The sequence below is a fragment of the Mustela lutreola genome, chromosome 3, assembly GCF_030435805.1.
Source record: "Mustela lutreola isolate mMusLut2 chromosome 3, mMusLut2.pri, whole genome shotgun sequence".
Lineage (NCBI taxonomy): Eukaryota > Metazoa > Chordata > Mammalia > Carnivora > Mustelidae > Mustela > Mustela lutreola.
The window spans coordinates 175,248,539-175,258,684 of record NC_081292.1 but is presented as its reverse complement, the minus strand read 5'-3'; the positions used below and the strand labels follow the sequence as shown (position 1 = coordinate 175,258,684).

At 44.3% G+C, this 10,146-nt stretch overlaps 1 long non-coding RNA gene across 2 annotated transcripts; it reads left to right on the top strand.

Annotated features, from left to right (window-relative positions):
• Positions 1-6,183: 6,183 nt before the first annotated feature.
• On the top strand, positions 6,184-9,599 carry LOC131828175 (uncharacterized). Of its 2 annotated transcripts, XR_009352267.1 has the most exons (3): positions 6,184-6,444; positions 7,527-7,568; positions 8,495-9,599. It is a non-coding gene; the product is annotated as an uncharacterized LOC131828175 (long non-coding RNA). The 2 variants fall into 2 exon arrangements; XR_009352266.1 differs by lacking the exon at positions 7,527-7,568.
• The last annotated feature ends 547 nt before the right edge of the window (positions 9,600-10,146 follow it).

Here is a 10,146-nt window from a genome sequence, read left to right as displayed (position 1 = left end):
CCCGTCTAAGGCTGGTGGGAGTTTCTGTTAACACTGAAGACCAGCAGTGTTCAAGTATGGAAACCAGAATGAAACAGGAATATGTGAAAGATGGAGGCACAGATCATCGTGTCCTATTTTCTTCGAACCTTGAGCACTTACTTGGTTATGCACAGTACATTTCTGGTCTGGGGCTTCATGTTGTCTTCCTACTACTTTGTGAATGCCTCAAGAAAAGTTCCACCCCTTTGGGATAGCCTTTTAAATACCAAAGTTCTCACTCATACTAATTGGCCATCATAGATCACCAAGAGGGCTCTGCTCACCGTTGTTACTGAGAGATTCAGGGGCGCAAATCTATCCCAGCTTTCACAGTTGTGGAGTCAGAGTAAAAAGATGTGGTGAGTCTTAACATTTTTTTTTGTCCAGAAGAGCCACATTACGTCTTTTCACACTTTCTTAGCCAGATGGTCACTCGGTTATGCTTGGGTTCAAGTGCATGATGAAATACAAACTGATATGTGTCTGGAAGAGAGTCAAACATTATGCAGCTCTAATACCTACCTTGCCTTCCTCCTGCTGCTGAGTAATCGGCTGTGCAGCCCAGGGCATGGTTTCAACAGATGCTGTTGGGAATGACGAATGGAAGGATGCGTGAATGCAGAAGTGGGGTCAATACAACCCATAAGCTCAGGTGTCATGGTCTTGGAGAAGAGCACACCAACCTGTAGAAGCAGGAGGGCACACTGTGTGGGTTCCACTGGCCAACCCTGAAACATCAGTTCTGGTTTCCAGTTCCAAACAAATTAAGACTACTCCAACCATCAGAAATAAAAATTAAAAATTATAAAATTAAGTTAAGAAAAGAATACTGCACCCATCACCATAGCACATCACGGATAATGATGGAAGGAACGCCGGATGGAAGATCACACTACAGTGGCGCTGAGTGAAAGGGGGGTACTTCCATCATATGATTTGTATACTTCTGCAAGCTTGAGCTATCTAGAATAATTTCATATTTATTTTATAAAAATTAATGATTACTTGGGGCACCTGGGTGGCTCAGTTGGTTAACGTTTGACTCCTGATATCAGTTCAAGTCTTGATCTCAGAGTCATAAGCTCAAGCCCCACACTGGGCTCTGTGCCAGGCTTGGAGCCTTCTTAGAACAAAACAAAACAAAGCAACAACAACAACAAAACTACCACCCCCTTGAATTATACAAATTATATGACTATAGAATTATAATAATATATAAGTAAATTATATATTTATTACTGAGATGACTGCATGGGAAAGGCAGTTACTTATTTTCAGATGTGGACTTTGCGATTTTAAATCCTTTCCCATCTTCACAAGGAGCTGAATTAAAGAACTGTTTAGGTACAAGTTTACTCATAGGGACTTGAATTTGTTAGACTCCACCTGACTAAGACCAAAACTAAATAGCATGCTTTGCTAGCAGCCATAACAAAATTTACTTCTGCTTGGGTTTGGTACTCTTTACACTTGTGGCTAAAAGTAAGTAACTGAAAAACTGTTAAAATGTAGAACTATAGTCTGTATTATGAAGGGAAAGACAGGGATAAAGCAGAAAAGGGAACCTGTTTACAAATGAAGAGAAGGAGCAGAACAGACAAATTTAAGGTCTGGGTCAACCTTTCTGACCCACATGCTTCCTTCTGTAAAAACAATCCCCACAACTTACATGAGTAGACCCTCTGTATCTCATTTGTGCTGTGGAATTGCTCCCCTGGTCATTGCTGATAGCAATACCAGTAGATATAGAAGCTTAGCTCTTCCAATCTCTCCCAGGAGTTTAGAATTTAAAAAGATACTAGTTATTCTCTGCTATGCATGAAAAGGGAGGACATGCTTATCAGTTAGGATTAGCCTTTAGTTGCATGTAAAAAGAAACTCAGAATAACAATGGCTTCAGTGAGATACAAATTCGTTCTTCTCAAGAAGTCTGAAGGTAGGCACTCCAGAGCCTTAAAGATAGCTCCACTTCCTCAGAGACCTTTCCAGCTTATGGAGCCACCATCTCTTTGATCCCTTCATTCTCAAGCTCAAACTATGGTGGCCAGTTCTCTAAACGTCATATCTATTCTCCACTCAGAAGGATAAAGGAAGAGAAAGGCCCACCTTCTCCCTTTTAAAGAGCTCCTGGTTGGCTAGAATGCAGCCATGGGACAACATTGGCTGCAAGGGAGTCTGGGGATTAAGTAATATTTACTTCAAGTGATTTGTGTCCAGTTAAAATGTTGTGGGGGGATAGAAGACAGAGGGTACCAGGAGGCAATTAGTGTTCTCTCCAGGTCCTATAAATTCATGAGCAGTGCCAGGGGAAAAAGAGAAACCAGACTGCAGAAAAGAAGAAAGAGGAAGAGAAGATGCAGATGTGTAGAAAGAGTGAGAGACCATGGGGTTTTAGAGGGAGATAGAGAAAGAGTAGCTGCCTGGCTTCTCAAAGGCTTTCTTCTTCGTTCCTACCCTATGAAGATTGACTGTAGGTTCTGTCTTTGTTTTTTGTCAGGCGCCTCTCTATTATAATCAATTGCTCCCTTTACACTATTTTAAATGGATTTCTTTTTTTCTTTTTTTAACAATTCCCCAAAAAAGCTAAAACCAACTGTTACAAAACTCAAGGATAGAAAAGAACAGAAATAACTTCTCACATGCCCTGCTGGAGCAAAAAGAGTTCAGAAAAAGGAAGGATTCTATCAAGATGAGCAGGGAGCCAGGATTTCCTCCCGGCTTTGGAGGGTGGCTAGAATTTGACACAAAACGATGGTTAGGGGACATTCATGTACCAGTGTCAATTGCAGAAAACCAAAAGTCTTAGAGCTATAACTTGGAAATTATGTGTATAAATTATTGGGAGGTTTGGAGGGACAGATTCTAGGCTGGTTTCCAGAAATGCCTCTCAGGGCATGACTAATGAATGGGCCCATGGGGGAGCTGTTGCACCTGCTGTAGTCAGAAGGGAAAGATATCAAGAAGCACCTTCTGGAATAATTGAGTTCAGGCATATACCTCTAGAACTATGGTCCAGAAAGCCATGGCTTTGGTACTTCTGACTTCTAATCAGGTTCTTTCTATTAAATTACAAGCTTGATATTTAGGTGAACCAGAAGAAGAGAAAGTTCAAAATGTCTGAAGATCTAAGCACAAGAGTGAGCTTGTCCCCTGCAGCATTTTCCCGGAGGTCGGCCAGCCACCGAGCAGCAGCACTGCTTCTTGCAGTAGCTCTTCTGCTGGCAACAGCCTTTCCCACCGCCACAACCATGGGAGCCAGAGCCACGGAAGCTGCCACCACAAGGCAGCAGCCACAGAAGTGGCGGCAGCAGCAGACCACGGGGGTACTGCTGCAGCCACCACAGCCACCAATACAGCCACCACAGCTGCCATAACCACTTCCGCAGCCACAGCACCCCATGGTGCCAGGAGAGAAGACTCAGGAGAGGTGAGGAGGAAGACTCAGGGGACAAGGGAGGCCTGATGCTGCCTTCTGCTGGGGGAGCCCCTCATGTACCATCTTTTGGCTTGGGCTTGATCCAAGCACCTGACAAGTCCCCTGGTGTTGTTTATTTCCATGTTCCTGGACACACTTTGAAGTACCTTCGGTTTATTTCCTTAACAAAATTTGTCCTCATAAAATAGCTTACTTGAGTTCTGAATTTCTATGTTCCAATGACGTATTTACAAAAGGACTATGAGGGTCTGAAGTATTTTGCTGTCATCTTTATTTTCTGCCCAACCAATGCCGGTCTGACTCCGAAATCTTGATCTGAACTGTAAGTATTGATTCGAAATGTGACATCTCATCTTCTCAATGTTCTCCCTGATCCCTCACATGACGGTACAAAGAGAAACATTCTGAGGCTGATGTCTCTGCTGATCAGAAGTATCAAAACATAGGCATTTCTACCCTTCCCCCCACCCCGCTCTGGGTCCCAGCTTCAAGGAGAAAAGTCTGGAGGCAGGGGAGGCCTCTCCCATCGTTTTTCATGTTTCCTGCTGTCCTGGGTTAGTGCTCAGCTCCTTCAAATAAACTAAAAGATATGAGGAGAGTCACTTTAACATTAGTAACAAGAAGTTAGCAAGAAGAAAACTCTGAATCACCATGACTTTGGGTCCTGGAGTCAATCAAGCCTTAGAGCTGCCGGAGCACCTCGAGCTGGGTGCAGCCTCGTAACTGTGACCGAGGAGATGCAGACAAGCCCACAGTGGGGGTCTGCAGGCCGGGAGTGCAAGCATGGCGGCGTCCCCGAGAGCATGGCGGCTTTCTACCAGGGCATAGAAAGAGGAAGGCAGGAATAATTGGAAAAACGTACTCAATACATGTTTGTATTTGTCAAATCAACCACGTATTACCTTCAAATTACAGCTGAGCGAAGTACAAGTCAATCTTGTTTGTAAGCTACAGGCCCTCCAGCAGCTGAGTGCGAGCACACGTACAAACAGCATTTCAGGGCCGCGCGATGAGCCCTGTTGTAAGGGCAGGTCCCAGGCACACGCCCTCCTTGGCAGAGGAGGTCTGAGGCAGGGCGGTGAATCCTCAGTCAACACACCAGTCTCCCGTGTACCAGGGGCATCCTCCTGAGCAGGAGGGATCTCTGGGCCCTGCATGTTAGGGTCCCACATGCCACAAACACACAAAAATAAGTCAGCTAAAGCACACAGCGAGCCAGAGCTGAGCCCGGGAGCCCACGTTTCTGCCACGTGAGCTCACTAAGCCACTCAGGCCCCAGAGAAGTGGTGTGTCGTCAGCCCTGACACAGGAGATTGCTGCTTCTGTCACAGAGGTGTGGGGGCTGATTGCTTCAGAGCCTGTGGAAGGAGGGTTTGTGTAGTGGAAACACTTGGGCAAGAGAAAAGACAGATTGACTTGTTCCATCTTTCTCAACACAAATACAGAATATTCTTGTATAATACGGTCTCACTTCCAGTCAGGAGTGGCAAGCGTCCACTGTCTTGCCTCTCCTTGGGTTCTAATGAGTCATTCCGGGGGCTCATGTGTCAGTGAGGCATTGGCAACCATTGCAGGAAGTAGCTGAGCAATGTGTTCAAGATTGCACAATTCATATTCCTCTTAGATTTGTTTACGTGTCCTTCTAGACATAATGGGCCTGGAATAGCCTGTTGATGCTTTCCTTTGGCAAGGAATGGACATCAAACAGTAGACTTGTGAGTGCTTTTACCCTCTTAACATATTTGTCAAAAAAATTTCATTACATGAAAACACTTTCAGCTATATTTAAAATAATTTTTATTTAAAATGTGGATGTTTGTTAATTATAATTTGATTTTTCTTTTAATTTTGTAGATAATTTTGCGGAGTTGTTTTTTTTTTTCCAAGAAACTTACCTTTTGAACATGTGAAAAGTACTTCAAAATTGTTTTACTTTTGCAATTCCTGTATTTTGTTCTTTTGATAAAATATATTCAAATTTTGTATAGTTTAAATACTGTGACATTTCATTTGCAATCCTCTAGACCATTCTTACCAATAGACCACAAAGCATTTGTTAAATCGTTGTTATTATAAATACTTAGTTAGTGAATGAAAGTAAGGGAAAACATTCTGGGATAAAGATACAATAACTTAGGGACGCCTGGGTGGCTCAGTGGGTTAAGCAGCTGCCTTCGGCTCAGGTCATGATCCCAGCGTCCTGGGATCGTAGTCCCACATCTGGCTCCTTGCTTCGCAGGGAGCCTGCTTTTCCCTCTGACTCTGCCTGCCATTCTGTCCGCTTGTGCTCGCTCTCTCCCCTCCTCTTCTCTCTGATAAATAAATAAAATCTTTAAAAAAAAAAAAAGATACAATAACTTAAGATTATGTGTATCTCTATTTTATGACTCATCCAAACAGCCTGACCCATCAACAAAATACCCAACCATAATGCAACAGTGATTAAATTCATTTGACTTTGATATTTTGCCAAAAATTGCAGATTTACATGTATTTTTTCCTTTGGCTGTTATAAAGGTATATTTGACAAGGCAGAAAGATAGAGCATATTTTAACAATCTGCTAGTGTGATTTATCACTTTTTAATATTGATACATGCAGTCTTCAGGCTTTCATTTTTATTCACATCTTGGCCCTGCAAATGTTAGGGCTGGGCCTGCATGCAAACACAAGTGGACGGCTTCCACCAGCTTGCAGTGTTGGCGGAGTGTGATTGGAACCTGGGGAGCAGGGAGGAGCTGGGTGGAGATCAGTTAGCAAGGAAGGGGCCACACTCCAGAGAGGCTTGGAAACTACTCTTGGCCCTTTGCATCCATCCTGTGGGTGACTGGCAACCTTGAAAGTTCAGGCACAGGAGGAAGAAGTTCCAGCAGTCCAGGGACCAGTGAGTTGCTCTTCGCACTGGGCCATCAGTTATGATGCTTAGAACCATGTCTTCTGGGAGGGAAGCCCCAAGACACTATTCCACGTCAGTCAAAGGATGGGAGGTAGGCCTTGAACAGGTCCATGTCAAGTCTTGCTTTCATAGAGAGTTACCCTCTTTTAGAAAAGTCAGGGCTGGTTATTGTTCTTCCGAAAATCACCTGAGATAAAATAATAACAATAATAGAAAAGAGAGCACCTTCTTTAAAATGGAAAATCTGGTCACTCATTCTGTTGTTCATGGGATGTTTACCTTTGGAGGGGATGTTGTTGGATGTGAAATTGGGAGAGGATCCTGAGGTATTAGGGAAAAGCACGGGAGGTGAGAGTCAGTCCCCTGCAGATGTTTGGCTTATGCAGATCCCTCTAGCTTCAAGTGACTTCCTCACAAATAATTCTTCCTGTCTAATGTTACCATTATGTGGTCATTTTCCTGATCTAATATCCCATTCCACATTTCACTGAGAACAGTACTCACTGAAAATAAACATGATTAATTTAATGGGATCCCGATTTTAGTCCACCATCAACATGAACCTTGGCATTCATCTCCCTAAAATGCTCAACTCTGCCCCCATAGACTCAACTCAGAGCCATACAATAGGAAGTGGTCAAGCCCTTGCTCTCTCCTCCTTCCTACTCCAGAGGAAAGAGGACTGTTCATCTGAGGGAAGGACATGGATTAGGGTGAAGGGAAAGTACGAAGACACATGTGATTCTTTTGGAGTTTTGCATCTTCTCTAGGGCATAGCAATAATAAAAGCTTCCAGGAAAAATTCCGAGTAGCAATTCTAACAGTCATTTGTTAATGTATTCAGCTAGTATAATTAACATGCAGTGTTACATTTGTTTGAGGTGTTCAGTATAATGATTGGACTATTCTATTCTCTACAGTCCTCAGGGCTCACCACAATATTTCCCCCATTCCCCTACTCTCCTTCCCTCTGGTAACCACCAGTGTGTGCTCTAGAGTTAAGAGTCTGTTTCTTAGTTTGTCTCTTTTTTCCTTTGCTTGTTTTGTTTTTTCTTCTTTTTCAGTTTCCTTTTTAAAGATAAGGTCAGAACCACACTCATTACTAAATTATTTACTGTGACACCTTAGTTCCTATTTATAGACTCACTTCAAGTTATCTGCCCCCTGTGCTAGTTACTCCTGGATAATGAAGACTCCAGGATTCCAGTTTCAAAGGTGAGATACTGAGACTCGTAGAGGTCAAGTACTTTGCCCAAGGTCTTCCAAAGGGTGATGTAAAACAAGCTCTGACTGTTCTGTGGGGCAGCCAGCAAGGGTGGAGCCTGTCCCCGAGGTCTCACTCCTGCCCACCTCTGCTTTGGCCTGCTCTCTGCATGCTTCTCAGTCCACCCTCCCCTATCGGGATCTCCTGAAATGTTTGGCCCCAGGAAAAGGGGACCCATTTTAGGTTTGCTCTCCTGGCTTGCAGCTTGAGGGCAGAAACCGTCTCTTCCTCAAGCCCCACACCTCGCAGCTCCAGATGACAGATGCATGGGCTGGTGGTGGCCTGATTCACGTGGGCCCGTCTCCTTCTGAACCCAGAGCTGATAGATGAGGGGTGCAGGAGGTCATGTTTCTTACCCTGTTCCCAAGATATCATTGTGATTAGCCTGGGGTTGAAAAGTTGACCCTGCTGGCCAGGTGCCTGTCAGTGGGAAGGCTGAGTCACAGATGCCTCTGTGGCAGCCTTGTTCCCTTCATCATTCCCTGCCTATGTGGCCATTATGTAGGCTCTTGTCACAGACCTAGTGCATGTTCAGTAAGTAATTTATAATACATAATGACTGGTAACTTCTTATCCTTGTTGACATAGCTTATAACGTACTCATGACAACGTTATATGAGGTACGTTATTTCCAGATTATCTGTTTCCTTAATGTGCCAATTGTGTATTCTGCCCTTCCAGATATCTGGACTTTCTGAACACATGAAGATTAAGCAACATACAGCATTAGGATCAAGTCCCACTTTTCATGGACCAGGTATACACATGAGGCCAAATAACCAAGAACCATGGGGATCCAAGTGCTAGGGACACTCAAACACTGTCTTCCAGTTCTTTTGCTTGCTGTTTTTATGATTTATTTATTTATTTGTTTTAGGGACAGAGCATGAGCAGGAGGAGGAGGCGGAGGGAGAGAAGCAGACTCCGCCTGAGCACAGAGCCTCAACAGGGTTTCCATCCCACAACCCTGAGACCATGACCCTGAGATCCTGGTCTAAGCTGAAATCAAGAGCCAGATGCTTAACTGACTGATCCACCCAGGCATCTTATACTACATTTCATCCATCCAAGAATCATTACTTGTCTGTCTTATCCTTATAGATTCTCAAGAAAACATGTTATTTAACCTCTCTTATGGGGTGAATTGTAATTCAATTGGCCACCCGTGTGTGACCTAGCATGACTGTGCAGCTTTCTCTGTGTGTTGCAATCTCATTGGCCACCTGTGTGTGGCCAGGCTCAACCACATGGCCTTTGTTCTATAAAAGTTAGTCTGTAAGGATTTTTTTTCCCTTATGTAACTGAGATCTTCTATAACTTAAAGCCGGTCCTCCTCCGTCCACAGAACAGGTGGAAAACATCTGGCAAAAATAAGAAATCAAAGAGCCCTACACGTGTTAACTAATAGTTTAGCCAGAGCAATTCCATTCAGTTAAACAGTGATTTTGTTGTTTATGCAGTAAAACTTAAACTGACCCTGCCCCCCTCCCCCAGGGGAACTTACTTAAAAGCAAGTCTGGGAAACCAGTAAAATATGGTCGACCAGTCCCTGATAACAGAGTAAATACAAGGGCGGTTCAGGTCAGGTGGAGATAACAGCCCTAATGCAGGGATGAGTCCGGTCAGGTGGAGACAGCCAATCAGTAAAGCGCACATACTGTCTCCCTAGCTACTAAGGAGTGTGGGCCCCGCCTTTTGGGCCCCAATTCTGACCAAGGTGATAGGCTAGTTCAAATAGCTACTATGGGGTGAATTGTAATTCAATTGGCCACCCGTGTGTGACCTAGCATGACTGTGCAGCTTTCTCTGTGTGTTGCAATCTCATTGGCCACCTGTGTGTGGCCAGGCTCAACCACATGGCCTTTGTTCTATAAAAGTTAGTTTGTAAGGCAGGGAGGGGTTGCCCTCTCTGTAAGAGGCAGCCCCGAACGGTCGGTTTGATTCTCGATGCTTGGCGAGAAATAAAGCTTTGCTCGACCTTCGCTTTGTATCAGTCTCGCTCCTTTGATCACGGACCTATCATTGGGGGACCTTTCAGTTACCAAATTACCTCTTAGCCATTCTTTCTCTTCACCAAAACATGTTATTCTAAGTTTTATTATTATTATAATAATATTATTATTATTTACCCTTCCTTACTTCTTTCTGTTTGTTTCTTCAGTCTGGCCCTGCCCATTTCTCCTCTTTCCTGTTTAATTCCCTTCCCCACCTTAAAATCCCAGTGCCTTCCCAGAGCTTCCAGAACAGAATGCAGACTTAGGGTACCTAATGAGGCCCTTCCTGGTTTGCCTGTGAATTACCTCTGGCTCCCATCCTCCCCTCCCTCACCATGCTCGCCCTGCCTCAGCGCTGCCACACTCTCTCCAATAAACGCGTTCCCTCCTCAGGACTGTGTGTTCAAGGTGTGTAGCAGTTGGGACTGAATCAAGAAAAGAGAAGCCTCTGATGCATCACAAGGAAAGGCCTGGAAGGGGGCAGGTGCTTTTAGCCTCGCAGCCATAGCTGAGCACGGGAGAATGGGGATGGACG